Source organism: Platalea leucorodia (assembly GCF_965183815.1).
Source record: "Platalea leucorodia genome assembly, chromosome: 2".
Taxonomy (NCBI): domain Eukaryota; kingdom Metazoa; phylum Chordata; class Aves; order Pelecaniformes; family Threskiornithidae; genus Platalea; species Platalea leucorodia.
In genome coordinates this window covers 108,225,614-108,244,583 of record NC_138824.1, presented here as the reverse complement: position 1 = coordinate 108,244,583, position 18,970 = coordinate 108,225,614, and positions in this window count along the sequence as shown.

Below are 18,970 nucleotides of genomic sequence, written 5' to 3'. Positions count from 1 at the left end.
GTTCATATGCTTGCTGGGAGTCTTGCACATCAAACTGTAAAGTGGTCTGTGCACAGTTGCCCTCTTTCTTCTAGATGGTAAATTTGTTTTTAGTAAGAGACTGTGAAGTGGAAATCTCTCAGGCATCATGTGGGATTTTACCGGTTCCCCTCTCTGGAGGATGAGGCAAAACGCTGCGGCCAGAGGGGCACTGCGGGGAGGCGGTGGTGACTCACCATCCTCTCTGGCTCCTCTTTTCAAGGAGGAGTGGGAATTTGTGATGAGTAAACCCTCCTGCTGGAAGAGGAGAGCAAACCACCTCTGTCCCACATGGACTCGGCGAGGCTGGCCAGGGCACGGAGGCAATGAAGTTGACGCTGTGTTTATTTGCTGCCTGCGTGCTCAGAAGAGCAGTAGTATGTGGTGCATATATGTACCTATGAGTACAAATTATACATGCCAGGGCCCTGAGCACAACCCTTCCCGGGTTCCACCTGATGTTTGGCTGCCTTGGCTCGGGGCATGGGTGTCCAGTCTTGAGGCAACCTGTGAGAAACCTCAGTGGGGCTCACCCTCCTCTTCAAAGCTGTATTTAGGCCCTGGCCCTCACATACCACACCCCTGCCCAACCCTGGGCCCTGCTGAGCTGGGCACCAGCCTGACCCCAACCCCATCCCATCCCATCTTTGGGGGCTGCCTTCACAGCCAGGCCCAGGGCCTGTGTTGGTGACGAGGGATGGCTGGGCCATTGCCAACCCTGGTCACCGTCCCCAGCCTGGCCCAGCTCGCCTCGCTGGGGGCAGTGGGAAGGGACTGGTCGGAGGGGGAGAGTACTTCACCGCCCTGGCACTCCCACAGCCCCAGTGGAGAAGGGATGGAGATGCAGAAGATGGTTCTTTGTTGCAGGCCTGAGTGACATTTGGGCCATACTGGAAGCAAGGCAAGGTTTCTGCTAACTGAGATCCAGCTTTTATTGGTGCTAGTTTCAAGTCAGCCAATCTCTTCTTTTCCTTCGCTATGTCAAGATGGTTCTGTAGGAAGACAGGGTCTGGGAAAGCTAATGCTAACTCACAAACAAGCAAGCTGTACTGCTAGAAGGCCTTTGTGGATATTGCAAGGTTGAGTACCCTAGAGCGTTAGCCTCCACAAATATGTTGGGTAATGGGTTTTTTTGGTAGTTAAGCTTTACTTTTGGTAGTCTGAGCTTTTGACATTGCAGAAGGAAACCACACATCTTCAGTGTTTTCTTCACTGCTGTGGCAGGAGGACACCTCAGCATCCTGCTGAGGCTGCTGCTGCTGCTGCGAATCCTTACCTTCCCCAGCCTGCCTCATTCATCTCCTCCTCCTCCTTTCAAGGTTTCCTTGCGTTCTTGGCAACAGCTACAGAGGAAATTAAAGGCTTTATTTCCAGACTAGCTTCAGATGTCACAAATATGGAGGCCAGTTTCTGAAAATCCAGTTCTAAAAACTTCAGTGTTTATTGTTTTCTCTGCTTCCGTGCCAAGATCTTCTCCCTGCTGTGGCAAAATACTGCCATCTGTAAGATATATCAAGCTAAATGTTAGCGTGTTGGTACTTGTGAATGCCATACGCTCATTCATGGCCTTACTATGGTTTAAGATCGTGCCAGACTTCATGGCATGCAGGGCCTTGTTTTGAATGTCGTTTTTTTGGTTTTTTTTCTTTTAATCAGTCTGGCCCTGTTTAAAAGTTCCAGCCTGGGACACATCCGTAAGTTGGGGTAATTTCATCTAGATGTACTCTTATACATAAATGGACATCGTGGCTTTAATATGTGCATGGAAACAAGGGATAATATATATTGGTAGAATTGCCTTGCCTGTACATTGTAACATTATAGCATGTCCGCAGCAGTGTAGCAGTAGTGTTCCTATAACTTCTCATGTAGAATATTTGCTGTTATAAGATTTAGAGCAGTTAACTGATCTCAAAACTTGCTTTTACTTGATCATTACAGTAATACTTTTACGTTTATACAAACCTAGTTTCAAGATCATATTAAATGAGTTAGGAATACAATTGGCTATTTCTTCCCATTCCTGTGACTTAAATATAAGCTGCTATTCTCAACATTCCTGACATTGTTTAGTAGTTTGTAAATGATAAAGTGAACTAGATAACAGAAGTTTAGATTTCCACCTGTGCACAAACTATATTTTGTCATAGGGACAGGACCAAACAAGCAATACAGGTGCAGTCTAAGTTGTTTAAATGGACTTCGCATCATCAGGTGTTCCTTCCATCTTCCCTTGAGAAACTTAAAGAATATAAACAATAGACTTAGGTTGACTTGATCAACTCATGGGGTGTGGAAAGTATTCAGTATGAAGCAGATAGCCTGTTTAATACATTTGCTGCTGTTTAGAAAGGATATTTGGTTTGTTTTGAAACATGGATCTAGAGGTTGTACAGTTTTAGTCCTAGGAAACAGTCATTTTTTTTTTAATAGGAACAAAACCATTTTTGTTCCCAAAGTTCTACCTGTCCACTGGAAATAATTTTTATTTGTGATTTTTGTCTACATTAGGCACATGATTTACAGCAGTGTTCCTCTTCATCACCTTTTCCTTTTCTTTCCCCTGTCCCTGCCCCCCACTTCAGCACTTACCTGTCTGATACAGATAATAGTTTGTAATAACTTTGACTCTGAGGAGTTGTACTGGCAAAATCATAGTGGCTACCTCTGGCTGATATCTCTGTGTAGGCAGTGTTTCATCGTGATATAGTGGAGCTGTCTCTTCAAAATAGGTAACAGACTCTAGAATTGTTTGGTGCGTGGACAAAATCCCAGTCTTCAGTAAATTCTTAAGGTAGAAAAAGTGGATATCATTGTCCTGAATAGAACAATGCTTAGAATTTTGATTTTTTTTTTTCCTCCACATTTGATGAAAGCTTTGGCAAAGCGTGTTGAGCTGTATCGTGTGATGGACCATACTCTCCTGAGGCAGATGCCTTTATAGCACAGGAAAATGGTGCACTTTTTCTTTTTTTCCTCCCAGAAAAACACTTCTAATGATCTGTAGTTCATCTTGAACCCTGAACTTGATTTTAGTTTAGCTCTACGTGTTGGATATTATCTAAGATTTTCAGTGGTAGAGAAAGTTAGATCATTGAGACCAAACCCCACAGCCTTGGTGTGATCTCCTTGGCTGATCGACTCAGGTAACAAGCAAGCAAGGCGCAGCGGTGCTGCTCGTGCTGTTATGCACACTGGCTGCGGCAGGGGGGTTGAATGATTACATCAACTGCCAGGAGGAAGCCCGAAGATACATGATGGGAAGGTCTGAGGGAACACGCTGGAGGAAGGCTTCTGAAAAGAAACAAACATTTCTAGATGATCTAAAGTGTTGGTATACCATGGATTCATTTGGCCTAAGTCCACTGCAGGATCTGTAGTTCATTTAATGTAACTCTGCTAGCATAACCCAAACGCATGCTGGGTTTTTATAAATGCTGTTTGAGATATTCTTTGGATCCAAAGTAGACAGGCAAATATCTCCCACATTTCCACATAAAAATCTGAGTTCAGAGAGATGAGTAGAATGCAAGTATTTTAGTAAGCAAAATGTAAATGGAAAGATAGATGATAGAAAATGAATAATCCTTTTTCACATAAAAATAAACCACACAGCTATAACCAGTACAAAAGACATTCAGAATTAGGGGAAACAAGATGGTGCTGAAAATAGCATATATTTCGCAGTTGCTTTGGAATTCTGTACAGAAACCACACATAACACATTCCTTTCTTCTCTTCCTTCTTCTGTTGTTTTTTCTTTAGCTGCATCTGGTAATAGCTATAGGGGCACCAACTATTATTATATCAAAGGCTAAAATTAGAAGTGCTACACACAGCAAAATACAAATGGCTAAACAGTTTCTGGCTAAAGGTGTATAGGGGGAGGTAAAGACACCCCATTTCTTTGCCTTGAAGCCAGCCAAAATAGTGCATCTATGCACAGATCACTCCAAGGGCAGCAGGGGAAAAAAACTACATACATAAGATTTGCTGAGCCCTTATCATTTAGGAAGTGGGAGGAATAGACTGTAGATTAGCATTCTAGTCTGGGTTATCAGAGACTTAACTTTGGTTCCTGAGTTATCACAGATATCCCGCGGTTAAGTAGCATAAGTAGTTTTCCTATGCCTCAGTTCCCCGTCAGGTAAAAATAGGGGTCTCTTACAGGGCTGTTGTGGGGATAATACCTAAAGCTTGTTAAGTGCTTGGATTATTCAGTAATGAAGCTTGTCTAAGTACCTCAAAGCACTGTTTAGGCTGGAATGTGTATATGCTGTCTCCATGCACCAAGGGCTTTCTTAATAACTTGCTCCACTTAGCTTGGAAGACAGAGGAACCAACACACCTAAGAGGACCGAAAGATCAGCGGTGTACTGAGCTGCACTTGTGTCAGAAACAAGAGATGCTTCTTGGCCGAAGACAGTTCTTTGTGCTGTAACTGGACATGACCTAAGTAGAAAACAGTCAAAATGCTTGGTCTGAGGAGATGCCAGGGAATAAGAGAAAGCTGCCTTATCAAATTCTCCGTTGAGAGAGGAGGAACACAAGCAAGTACTTTATAAGAGGGAATATTTCTAGAATTGAGACTTCTTCATGGAGGTCAGCCATACAGGGACAGGAACAAAAAATGGAAGAAAAATGAGGCAATAGGAAATAACAACAAGGATTTTTCTCTTGCTGGATTATATAGCTCCAGACATAACTGGGGAGTTGGAAAAGGAGAGGGAGAATATGTTGGAGAAGTGGGAGAGAGTGACAGTAGCAGCTACTGGAATAGAGATGTCAATTTATTGTATTTGACTAGTGAAAGAGTAGTGTTGTGGATGAAGTTGTGCAGACAGGGGAGATCACAGAAGGATCAAAAATCAGAAGATTTGTAGTTTGCAGCTAAGAAAAACATTTTGTGTGGGAAGATTTCTGTATTAGAATAGTCAGAAGACTAATAATTATTGAAATACTTCTCTCCAGCTTAAAAACCTCTGAAAGGAATCTGTCTGTGTTACCAGAGAAAAGAACGGTGCTGCAGAGATAACATAGCTTTTTCAAGGTTAAAGGCAGAGGTCACGGTGGTGCCGTAAATTCCACTAGCTTCAGTTGTCTGCGTCAGGCCCCAGGAGGAGACCTCAGGCTGGCTGCGTGCAGAGAGCCAGGCTCTCACATGGGCGACGAAACCACGGCTTTTTTCTTAGTCGTGATAGTGAAAAGTGTGCTGTAGGTAAGTGTTTGGCCCTGTAGGCAACAGGTTCCTGATGTAAAAATAGTTATGGGTGGGAGAGGTGACTTCTGTGGAAAAATACTTGGGGATGAGATAGTCAACAAAAGGGAAAGCAGTGGGAATATTGAAGCTGTACCGGGAAGGATGAACCGGAATTTATCTAGGAACAGATACCAAAATTTTAAGGTAGAGAATAATCTTTAGGATGAAGTGTAAGCACAGAGAGTTTCAGACTGGATTCGGAAGATGAAATGTTCCTAGAAGTATCTTTGAGAATCTCAGGGATTAGAGTTTTTACTTTGTTTTGTGCTTTCATTTTCTTTACTTTGCTAAGACTATGCAGTTTCATAGGGAAAAAACAAAGCGACGTGTCATCTCATCTCACCTCCTGTATAGCACTGTATTTGTGTAAGTTTGTTAGCTGAGGTTTTGTTTGGTTTGTTTGAGGGGGCAAGCAGCAAACAGAATATAATTTTCTCCTGTTTAGTCACACTGCTGAAAAAATGAGCAATTTGGTGTTTAGCTGTCAGGTCTATGTACTGTTCCTGTACAAATCTTGTTTAATAAGAATTTAAGTAAACATAAATGAAGTATTGAAAGCATAAAGCATCTGGAACATTTTAAAGATGCACTGAAATACGTGATTAATTTCTATTGTGCTAATTATACCTATTATGAGTTAAAGCGGATTCCACTTTGCAGCCATTGTTATGTAACTTGTGGCTTTGCAGTTCTTTGAAATGCAGTTTTCTATTCATGTGGTATATTAAAAAATGTTACAAGACAAATTACAAAGCTTAACTGAAATAGTGCCAAAAATCTTAAACAAGTTATTCTACTAGGTAAATAACTAGTGTAATACTTACCGGGTTTTGGTTGGTGGTGTTTTTTTTTTTTTTTGGTTTGTTTTTTTTTGTTTTTTTTTTTTTTTTTAATCAAAAAGAAATGGTAATGTAATGAGCCAGGGCTGAGCAGGATGTGGGGTTTTTTTTCTGTTTTATGATTTAATGGAGTTGCTCTGCACCTATAGTGAGGTATCTAAGATCAGTTTGTGAGCTATTACTCCTGTGTAGTATTTTGTATTCAACAGTGCATTCAGCTTTATGCTGCATGGTTTGTAAGTATAGCATAGTGCTGAGTTTGAATGCTCTGGCAAATAAGACAGCTCATAACAGGGATGAGTGTCATGGTAAGTTTTTTACAAACAACAGCATTCACAGTCACTCAGCAAAACAGAAGGTGAAGTACCATGTTGTACTTATTCCGAAGTGTGGGTCTGGAAGAGGTATGTAGGATGCCTTTGCCCAATGTGAGCCTTCGGATGTGGATGTGGGGTTTCATCTCCACAGGGAGACACTTTGGACCCTGGCAGCAAAGCTGCAGGGAGCAACAGGAAAGCAGAAATCTGCTGTTTGCCTATTGAAGGGGAATATAGAGGCTTCTTGGGTGACTCCCAGGATGGTCGCCCGGCTGTAGATCTGCTCCAGGTGCCCTGCAAAGTAAGTAGCTGTCACGGGGAGTGAGCTGCAGGGGATGGTGGCTGTGTGGGAGTTGTGGATGTGCCTTCTGATCCTCCTCCAGGTGCAGTGGAGCTTTTACTTCTCTCTTTTTCCGCTATAATGGGCTTACAGTGCAATCCAACCCCTAGTAAGTACATAAAAATTAATCCTGTTTTAAGTACTTTAAGAAAAGTCTTTTTCCTCCTAAAAGACTTTGTCCTTTTTTTAGCAGTGAGTGAAACTACTACTAACAAAATTAAAATAATTATGTAAGCTTTCTTTCGATAAATCGGTCATTGCTTGCATATAGTTGTAGGAATCTGACTGCAATTAGCAGAGCCAATATTTGAGTCTAATTTCACCCCTAATTTGAGAACTGAAGTGAACTTGAAGCCTTACAAAGTAGAATAGGTCTTGCTGGGGAAAGAAGTTCTCACCCCCAAATCAGTTAACATTTGCAAGAACCTTGAAGAAGTTCCATTCATTTAATAAAGTGTTTGTTTCATTTTCTTTATTATCTTTCTGAGACAGAAATGTCCACAAAATAAAAATTATAAAAAAATAAAAAAATCTGTATCAAGAAAATCACTTTAAATAGTTTGTGTTTGTTCACACAAACACATGAGAAAGAAAGACAGTTTGGTTCTAGTTGCACTTATGTACTTACTTTAAATGCAGAAAATACCATGAACACCTTTTTTCCCCACAAAAATCTCCAGTTCAGTTTTAGTGGTATTTGAGGTACTGATAGATAACTTCTTCAGGGTTTTTTGCATTAAATATGACTTCTCAGTCTTTTCAGCTTAACCCTGTTCAGCTGGAAATATGCATTAAAATAATGGAATTTTTTTAAACATTAAAGTTCAAAGAATTCCAACATTTTCAATAAAATTTAGAGGATTCTGTTGGCTATTTGTGCATGCATTTATTACTCACCATCTCCAATATTAGTAGTCTTTTCCTCCTGTAATATATAATTTTGTTTTTGAAAAATGCAAATAATTTTGAGTTAACACTTTTTTAGATTGCTTCATATGGTCAAGTTCTGTGCCATTTAATATAACTTTCATTTTTTTTAGCTGCATAATGGGGTCAGAACCAGTCTTGTTTAACAAACATGCTGTCATTCAGTTGTGAGGGTAGGAGTGTGTTCTGCTGAGTAGTACAAGCTCTTGCATGTTTGTTGCATTACTTCTATTGTAAACAGTGTAAATAAGTCTACCAGAGCTTTGCCCACTGAGCAAAATGAATCTGTTTAGAGAGGACTTCAGTGTTGGGGTGGCAGTGGTCTTTTCTAGGCACTCAGGTGCTGCTACAGCGAGGGCTATCTCCACAGCCACCCAGCTGGAGTCTCCTCTCACTGTTGGCAGTGTTCAGCTCCAGCCCTACCCCAGTCGTTGCAAGGACTAAGCATCCTCCACTTTATTCAGCCGTGTTTCTGTTTCATGGGAGCATTAACCAGGACAACCAGTCTAAAGTCCATCTCAAACTGTGGATCTTTCCTTCAGTCTTGTCAGTGTCTGTACGGGAAGCTATCCCTCCCAGCAGGTCTGAGTTGGAGAAACCAGTATCTCTGCCTTGTGGCACTGCATGCTGAGTAGAGCCATCAGCGTCCTAGGAGCATTGGGGTCACCCTGGGAACCCTTGTTTGGCTCAACTTGTTGCTTTCTAGGAAAGTTGTTAGGGGTAAAAACTGAGAAAATAAACATCTCCATCCCCCCAAGAGTGATGTATCATGATATATCTGAATCCACCTTGAGAACAGAAACTCGATTCCAAGCCAGAGAGCTGTGGGTAGCTGACACAGGAGCAAAACCAGTTGCATACTGGAAGGCAGGAATTTGCAGCTCTCAAAGTTCACTGCACACATTCATCATGGTGTTTGTATCCAGCCAAGTATTTTGCTGGTGTAAGAAGGTGTATAAAGCCCATCACAGCATTATACTTAAAAAGGCCATAAAAACACCATGCAATGAAATATATGCTGTCCTGAAATGCCTTGCTGCTATCAACTGTGATTCCCCCTGTCTTCCCAACTTTTCAGTGCCCCTTAGGCAGGCATATAGACCGATAGATTTCTTTTATCTGTTAACTTTACATTGTTAGCTGGAGGATTTACAGTGCCATTTTTTATGGAAAGACTTGAGTCTGTAATAATAAAACAGTTTTTAGTACTTAAGAAAATCCTTACTTTAATTAGCCAATGTCCATTTCTGTTGGTCCTCAGTTCTTATTTCTTTTCCTTTTTTTTTTTTCCACATAAATGGGTGTGGAATAGGAGGGAAGAAGTTTAGGCATTAAAATGTACATTCCAGCAGTATTTGTGCTGACCTGACTTTAACGTCTACAAGACTAGGGTCAGAAAAGCCAGTTTAATTATCTGCAAACATCCAAGAGCTACAGACAAGAACCCCTGTCTGTTGCTTTTAGCTATTGATAGGGCTAACCCCAGCACTGATGGTAGCGATGCAAAATAAAGATCCCCCAGAAACCCAGTTAATGGCATCTTTGTTCCTAACCTGTGACTTTGTAGAAGTCCTAATACTTCAGGTTTTAAAAATTAATAATGTAGAGCTGAAGTGAAAATAATACTTTGGAAGTGGGGATGAAACAAACTCTTCCCTTTTCATCTTTCCCCAATGATTTGCAGGCAAACACAACCCCAGGCAACTTCCGAACTTCCATAATTGCATTGAATTCCTTGTTAATTGGGCTTTTCTCTTGCTATTGAGCTCTTTCTTGAATAATGCCTGCTGTATAATGATTTGTGTGCGGACAATAAATGTAGAGATTTAATAGGATGAAGGCTGTGGCTCCATATAAAGATATTTAGCCCTTAACTCCCATTGAAATCAATACCTTTGCAAATCTCGTTATAAGTGACTTAGAATTAATACACATAAAATAGGATTACTATTAAATGTTTAAAGGATAAAAAGAGAATAACAACACTGTTCTCCTCTGAAAAGTGACTGTAAGAATTGTATCTTTAGAGTTGCGTGATAATTGTCTCAGTACCTCGATGCATTTTATATCATATCACATGTGGTCAGTTTGAAAATAAGAAGTTGGTGACTGTGTCTGCAACTCTGCAAACTGGAAGGGAACCTTGCTTCATTTCCTGCTTGGACTTCATCATGGGTAAAAAAGTCCTGTCTTCCCCCATCAGGCTCTTCATGATGCCTGCTCCTCCAGTGAGAGTGGGGATAACTGTGATTCACTAGAAGGTAAAGAATCCAGGTTACTTTCTCTTAGCCAAATGCAGATAAGTGCACTAAGGAGGAGTGAGCAATATTTTTTGTTCTGACAGAGGCTGTGACATAATTAATGAAGGAAGCAGAGCTGCTGATGCAGAATGTGCCTTTTTTTCCCAGAGCAGCGTCATATGTTCAGAGCTTTTGGCTGGTACAGGAGCGCTGGCAGCAATGCCTGCATCAGCAGGGATGGGTGTCCATCGCCGTTTTGAGATGTGGCCAAGATAAGCAAATTGCATCCAGTCTGTCATTAACCCACTTACTCTTGCTAGTTTTCATGCATATCATGTTGTTACTGAAAGCTATCCGAAAGTCTAACAGGGAAAGACAGTTTGCTCTCCGATGCTAAACAAATGTAATCATCAGGACCATTCCTGATGTGCTTGGTTCTGGAGTCTAACCGTGAGTGACTGAGGATGGTGGGATATAACTGGTGCAGCTGGAGTTCAAATCCAAAGCTTCCCTTACCATACTGTCAGGAAAAAGTAGATGAGCAGTCATCAGTGAGACTGCTGACTTTAAGTACACAAAGTGGCAGTCTTTCTCAGGCAAACATGACTTTAGTTAAACATGGAGAAACAGGTATTCCCCTGAATGTCTTGCTCTTCTGAACCCGTTTGGACTGCTTGTCCAATTGATTGTATAGCAGTACAGCTTCTGGTTATGTTTTCTGGGTTTTTTTTGTTTGTTTTTTTTTTTCCCTTTCTTTTTTTTTTCCTAGTAAAACTCATTTCACTTCTGTTCTGTGTAGAACCTCAGAATAAAGGATTATGTACAGCAAATCTTACAAAAGCACAGTGACCACTGTTCAGTTTATCCTTTATCCTATCATCAGTCATTTTTTCACTGTTTTTGCATTTGCTCAAACTCTCTTGCTGTTAGACTGCTGAAAACTTTCCTGCTATTAGATCTGAGCAGAGAAACTGTTTTATCTACAGTGACCTGCACCGTTGCACCAGTCCAGTGGTGCAAACCCAGTAACAGGACTGTAGTTTGGACTAGGAAGATAAGTCCCGTGATAAATCTTTCTGAAATGAGACAGAAGTTCTCAAAAGTCAGAAAGAGGCAGGTGGCTAAGGAAATGGTGAGGATATGACCCTTTCAGCTCAAAATTCCTTGACCCAAATCCCAGTTTTTAAATTAATATAAACTAATCTGTCTACATCAAAAGGATGCTAACGTAACCAAGAAGAAACTATATTTTATTAGCCGCATACACTCTAGGGTTTGCTGATAATTGGGCTGATCTGACAGGGTTCGCAGTTTGTCTGTACCCTTCCTTGTTGCTGTTTATCGGTCCATTCCAAAATTCTCAGCATCATGGTCACTGGCTTCCCCTTTAGTGAAAAATGCAAGGCGCGTTGGCCGGAACTCATATATGGAATGATGTTCCGTATGCCAGAAACTGCTGTCGCAGGTGAATGGAAGAGAGGTGATAGAACTGTCTTTCTGTGTTATCATAGTCTTTTTCAAGAGTCTCTCGCTGACATCATATGACACTTCCCATTATAAGACTTCATTTCCAGAGTCCAGGATTGAAACTAGGTTTCTTTAGTCAGTTTCCTTGCAGTCACCAAGTATTTAGTGAAACACTACCAGATGGCCCTTCTGTCATACCGGTTTGCAGAAAGGACGGTATGCTGTCAGTTATTCCCTGACCTCAAGGAGGACCATCCACACGTTCCAGCACTGGAGCTGGTGGTTGTGGTTGGCAGCTACCATGCTTCCTAACAGAATTTCTGAAGATTTTACGCATTCCCAACACCCTGAATAGACATTTACTTATCAAGAAAACCTGTGTTATAGCATTATTGAAGCAGTAAAGTGGTAAAGTCAAACAGTACTAGCATAACTTCTGCTGCTTGATGTGACCGTCCTCTGCAAATGAACTGCGGGAGTCTTTCCTTGGAAACTTACACTTCTTTTTCGTACTGTCCTTGATCCAGACAGTGAGCGGACGAGCCACCTCTGAGGGTGAATTTGGTTTGTAGTAAGGGAGAGTCTTGTTCAGAAAGAGAAAATAGAAAGTATCTGGTGACTGGGGCCATCTCAGGACAAGAAGAAGGAGTCTCCTGACAAAGTTGATTAAAGCCCTGGAGAATAAAATTCAGTCCTCTGATTTACCACTGAGTTCAAACATCAAAGTGTGAAGTGCATTGCATCAGGTTTTTAGAGATGGTCAGCAACTGTGTGTTCCCCATTTTTGTAACCTCAGCTTGTCCCCTAATTTGCAACATGCTTGGTGTTTATGTCTCCAGCTGAAATCATTGTGAGCAGTACCTTGAATGTATAAAGCGCTATGTAATGCTGAGTCGTCTGAAAAAGCTGAGCCCGTGTGACCCAAATTAAGTATTCACCTTTCAGTTTGATCTCTTAGCACCAAGGAACTCATCTGGGACAATGTTATTCCTCCAAAAAAATTTGCTGAACTTGAGTTGCTCAGTGTTTGCGACACAGTCAGAGCGATCATGATTAGAGTGTACGGACCATAGCAAAATACTGCAGTTTTTCTATCATGATTTGAATACTACTCCACGAATGTCTCTCCAGTCCACGTGTTAAGCAATGAAATTAACACAAAATATCATGCTTGAACTTTTTGAATGTCTGTTTGTACAAGGAATGGAGTTCCCATGGAAGAATACTATGTGACTAAGCAATTAGCAACTGTAGCATATTCCATACTCATTGAAGAAATAAAAGTTCCACAGGCAGGCTAACATTTGACATTTTCTGATATTTATATTAATCACATTACAGTCTTAAACACAGTATGAAAAGAACATTATTATGTGAAATGTAAATGAACTTCATGTATTCAAGTGCCCTGAAGAACATTTAATGAGAAATACATGCTTTTTTTAACCAGATGGACATATAAATCTGAGTATCCTTTAACGAAATAATGATAGCTATATATTAGTATTTGAATAAAAAGACACAAAAGTTGATACCAACTATGAAACAGATACCTTTAATCCTCTTTGAAAGCACAGTATAGTATGTCTGTTGATTTTAGTATATTGTTTATAAGTGTAATCCTGCCACCCAGTCAGGACTCTTTTGGGAAAACAGTGACCTAACAGATTTTCAGAAGCTTTTAGTTTGGTGTGATTTTGCTGCTTGCAATTTCTATGTAATAGTAACAAATCATTGTTACTAATTTGTCATCAAAAATATGAGAGAGAAATCAATTATAATTAAGCATTGTTTTGTTTGTTTCTTTTACAGATTTCTTTTACAATGCATTCTGCTCAGGCCAGTGAATTTTATTTAACTGACCAGGTAAGCAAATATGCATAATCACATTTTTTTTCTTAAAAAATGTTTTTCAGACATTAGGCAACTAGTTCTGAGAGACTGGTGTTCTTCATTGTTGGAGAAAATTTGCAAAATGTATTATAAATATGTTCAAAATGCTGTTGTCAGTTTCTAATTTAAAAAAATCTGTTGAAATTTCCAGAGTTCTATAATTTTTAATTAGAACAGGGGTTTGTTTTCCAGATGTGCTTAATTTTATTCTTTCCTTCCCTTCTTTTCTCTCGTTGTGCGGTATCCTCATGCTTTGCGTTGATATTTGTGTTTTTTCAAAGCCTTACAAGTTGAGCTTTTTTTTGCTGGGTGCTATCAGTCTCCCTCTCCCTACCAGGGTATCAGCATTGCAAACAGGATTGTCTGATGAGAACTGCAGGGACGGTGTTTTAACACCACAGGAATGGCACAGAACACTAGAGTGGCTGTCGGGAAGTGGAGATGGCTTTGGAAATTTATAAACACCATTTCTGTAGATCTGAGATTAATAAAATACAAATTTGAAATGAATGAATTTGCAGTTAATGATCTGGTTTGCTGGGTACCAAAAAATCAAGGTGAAGCACCGATTTACAATCTTACTGTGCATAGGTTGGTAGGCTGGCTTGTATGCCTTACCTGTGGAATTCCAGTTTGATTAGCTGTTGTTGTACGCTGTAGGTACAGTTTGCAGAAAACGCTTTTTTGGCCATCTCTTTAACACTTTTTTGGACATCTCTGTTCTTGTTACAGGCTTTAATGAGGGAGTTGGGCAATATAATTTGCATGCAGTAGAGCTTTAACGTTGCCTATACCCAATTTGATCATTTTTTGATGCTTCTTATAGAGTGATGTGGCACCTTGTTGGGAGAGAAAAGGGCAGAAAAAATGAATGAAAGATACTATTTTGTTTGGAATATTTTGTTCACAGTATACAGATATGGTTTGCCTTAGATTTAAAGTTCCTGTGCTTTTCAATAGACTCATCTTAGCTCTGATTAAAATAACTAAATACAGACAAAATAGTAAATAAGAACATGGTGTTCCTATGTAAGTCTTTCTCTTGTTTCATGTTGAAATGTTCCATAGATCTAACACTTTATCAGTACTGTTAACCTCATCTTTATTTTAGATGAGGTGGTCTCTAATCATCTTCTCATCATTCTAACTTCTTATCATCGGGTTTTTCTGTGGTGCTGCCAACACTCAGAAAGCTTTCTTCATCTCAGTTCACCAAGAAGAAATTTCTTCCCTTTGGATCTTCTCCTGAAATTAATTTCAAACCCACTATTCCCAGTACCTTTATTTCCTTTAAAAAACAGATGTAGACTTCAGCTACTGCTGTCTTTTGGGTTCTCCTAGTTTGATATTCCTGGATTTTGTTTACAAATTAGACTGCAATCAGTCTTGCAAGCAGGGAGGGAAATCTTGGCTTAGAAAACACCTAGTGATTTCAAATGTTAATCTTGAGGACTTCTCAAAAGCATTTCATATTAAAAGATTGGTGAAAAGGGACAAATGATCAAGAAACAAAATTTGCATCTTTTTTTTTTTTTTTCAAATCTGGGCCTTCTTTTTCTGAATCTTCGACATGTCCAGCGTAGTCATTCCTCCAATGTTCATTACTCAGGCTTAAGAATTTTTTTATGGTATTTTGTTCAAAACATTGCAAGATATAATTATCAACAAGAAATAAATCTGTTAATAAAATAATTTTAACAGCTCTAGAAAAAAGATGGCTGTTGACAATCTCTATTTTTCTGCTTCTTATATTAAGGTGTCTCCTGAAGAGCTTGTCATGTCACTTGCCTTTCAGATATAAATTGTAATGGAATTGTAATGCTTAGATTGATTTAAAATAATAATAGGTTTATTCATCAACATGAGAAAGCTGAGAAAAGAAGTCATTGTGGCTCAAATAACAAATTTAATTTCTTTTTTTAAACAGTCTTTGTTTCTTTAAGTATCATTAATCATTTTTCTGAAATAAAAATCAATATAATTCAGTAAGATTTCTCCAAACCTACCTTTAAGAAAGCAAATAATTTACTTTTATTAGAAGAATGAAGTCAAATTCATCTGGGTCATTTAAACTGCATTTTTAGTCAATAAACTATTGCTCCCACCTCTTCCCTGTACCTTCCATATCCTCTTACTCTGTCACCCCACTCCCAAAGATCGCCTTGTTTATATTTTTGGACAAAATATGTCTGTCAGTAATGACATTTTTTAAAAAAACCAGTCCAAAGGCAGGGATTAGACCCCCAAAAGTTTTGTAGTTACAAACTCCTTACTGGCTTAATTTACAAGCTTTTTTGTCCTTAATGGTGATGACTGTAGCCTTCATGAAGTATGAAAAATGAGCTACAGTAGATACTTCTGCTCCATGGACATAATATGTCTTTGTACATATTCTGCACATTTCCATGAAATAGTTGGATTCTGGCTTATGACCATGTCTGTGATGAGGTAAGGGGTTTGGCTGAATACAGGTGATGATGAGCAGCTCAACATGGAGGACGGTGCTGATCTTTTCTACTGTAATGAAATGGGAGCTGATTTGGCACCTTTCACATCTCTCTACTGACTTAAAACGTGAATCAAAGTATTTTCAAGATTATTCGTGTTTTTGATGAGCCGTCTATTCTGTTGGTATTTGCAGGGTAGGATGCTGTGAGCCTGAATGATTGTGTAGTGACTGAGGCATTGGGTTACTATTGCAATACTGCACAATAATAGAATTTTCTGTAGATATGCTCAACAACAATTCTTACAATAATTAGCTCTCTGACAAAAAGCTGTATTATAAAGTTTGCGAGCCTACTGATATTCTGAGGCATTGAAAGCCTGCTAAAAGTATGGGTGTATTATTCTTGATGATCTCAGAGGTCCTTTCCAACCTTAATGATTCTATGATTAGTATACAATTTCTGTACAGTACACAGATTGTGGACCGGACATTTTCTATATGGACATAGAAAATGCAACATGAAAATGATAATTTTTAATTCTTTCATTTTAAATCTGCATTTCATGCACTTTTGAGCTACTGGTGGCACCTTATATTTTCATTACAAGGAGTGAATTTGGAGTATATATGAATTATTAGAAGCTCTAAATATCTATTTTGGGGGGAAAAAAATCTTTAAAGTATATGCCAGAAGAGCTCTGGTAACTGGCATGAAAATTCATTCAGAAGTTTTTTGTACTCCAACAGTGCTTGAGCGTCTTTGAAATGTTCAGAAATTTTAGCAAGTTAGGACTATTCTAGCACATCGAGTTACTGGCAGACACTGAGCACATTATAAGGAACAGGCATTGGGAGTGAAAATTGGATTTGCAGTTTTCACACAGGAAATCTGGTTGCCATTGTTGTGCTTGAACGAAACCATGGGACTCAGCTATTCACTCTCCGCTCAGGTTTCAGATACAGAGAGATCTGTTCACTAACAAACTATAAACCAAAGGTATACAAGCTAGAATAAAATAAACCAATGACTGTCTATTAATTGTGTTTCATTTAAACCTCCTCTGAAACATCTGGTCCTGCCTCTCTCAGAGACCCAATGCTGGACATAGTGGCCTTAGGTTTCATCCCATGTGGCAGTTTCTATATTGTTGTTATTTTGAAGTCTTGTATAGTATAAAACTGTGTGCTTGTTTCTGTGCACAGGAGTGAGTTTCATATAGAATCAATACAGATAAAATCATTTCAGTTTACCCCTGAATAATTAACAACCAGAAGAAAAACAAAAGCAGATTCTTGACTAAGTGTTGGGAATTCCATACCCAGAATTCCATGTATCTCTGGGTGAGTGCAAAATGTCCGCTAAAAGGCAGCATTGTTATTAAAAGAATGCAATTTCATTCATGTACTAACAGTTTTCACTATTGAAAATAATTTAATTCAGATATATTTCTCATAATGCCCAGCAGTAAATAATTGCTCTTCTGGGCCCTTTGTTTTAATCAACGAAAAAAATACATGAATGTGTACATTTTGAGAGAGGCTTTAAATGAAGCCATTTGTTAGAAGGGTTGTTTCTTTTTCAGCTTGTGTGTGCAAGAATATGAAGGAGTTTAGTACACGTAATTATAAAGAGATTGCTTGTGGATCTCACTGTAAATAACATGGTATTTTGGTTTGCTAAGAGGGTCTTTCTCTTCAGTTGATGTCAGTAATGGAAGCCCCCAGAGCTCCCCTTAGCTTTGTCTATAAACTTTCATTTGCAATATTTTTATTTAACTAGTCCTAAATCCACTCCTATTTTCCCTTCTTATGTAGTAATAGCTACTGGTCAGCTATGCTAAATCCTGTGGGTGACTTGGATGGCAAATCTCTCCAAGGTTTTTGCTACTCCGGACTGATTTTCTTCAGGGTGATAGCACATATATCTGCCTTTTCCCAGCAAGAGGTTATCACCAGAAATTCTCCCTCACTTTAATCACACATTTTGTGCATGCTGGGTCAGTTGCTGCACCCACACAGTTAAAACACAACTTTAGTAATGGTGGATCAAGCCCTTCCTATGCAGATCTCACCTTGGTAGGGAGAGGAGCTGCCCCTGAAGAATAAAAGCCGTATGTGCCACAGTCATCGAGAGAGCTGATTAGAGAAGGGAAGGCCAGCCTTCATTCAGTAGCGGATTGGGACTGTGGTCCCGGCCAACTGTGTATATTCAAGAAGTCAGGATCCAAAACCCTGTCCCCCTTCAAGTAGCTCTGCCACTAAGCATTCTCTTTGTCTTTCTTAAAGGAAAATAGTATTTTTTGTGATCGTTTGAGATTAAATACAAGCCTTGGAACAATAGGTTCTAATGTGTGTGGAATACACAGCGTCTCTTTTTGTGCTATGTCTGTAGACCTAGGAAAGCCTAACCATATAGAGCCTCAAGCTAACTAACCAATTAAAGTATTTTTAATACTCTTTGTGCAAAGCTCACATACTAAGTTAGCATATACATATATAGGCTCCGGTCTTGGAGCTACGTCCAGACAGAGAAAGCCCTTGTTTTCAGACAAGACAGGTTTTGACAGATCTTCATACAAGCACAGGAGGCCACTTGCAGGGTCAGGCTCTCAGCAAACTTGGCAACTCTTTCCTCCTGCCACCCGTCTTGCAAAGTTTGATAATTTTATTAATGCTTCAGCTGTTGGATGTGAGTATGAAAGAACTCCTCCTTTCACAGTCTCTTTAACTTTGTAGCCTTGATAGTTACAGAGGACATTTTCAAAGACTCATTCTGCCTTCAGACTCTTGGGTATTTCTAACAGTGTTTATGAAAGCAAGAATATCCAAGACTCAGAAGTAAGAACCAAGTCTTTTTTTTCTTCCTTAAATCACATCATTTATGCGATATTCTTACGATCGTTACTACAAGGAGAAGGAAGCCTGAAAAAATAGTTTCATACCTAATTATTCTAAATTTAAACAATTTTAAAACAAGCATTTAAGACAATTGCCTGTTATGCCTTTGTTCTTCATTCTAAATTTTCTTGTTTTCATAAGGAAATGTCAAATGAAATATAAATTATCAGTCACCTGATGTAGACTATGCGAGTATTTTGGAAGAAACATCTCACCAATTTGATTCTGTAGAGCTTCAAATTTACTTTTAAAAATTGGTGAGACATGTAAGAATAGGACAGTGTATGTAAAATATTTTTTTCTCAAATACCTCCAGACAGTA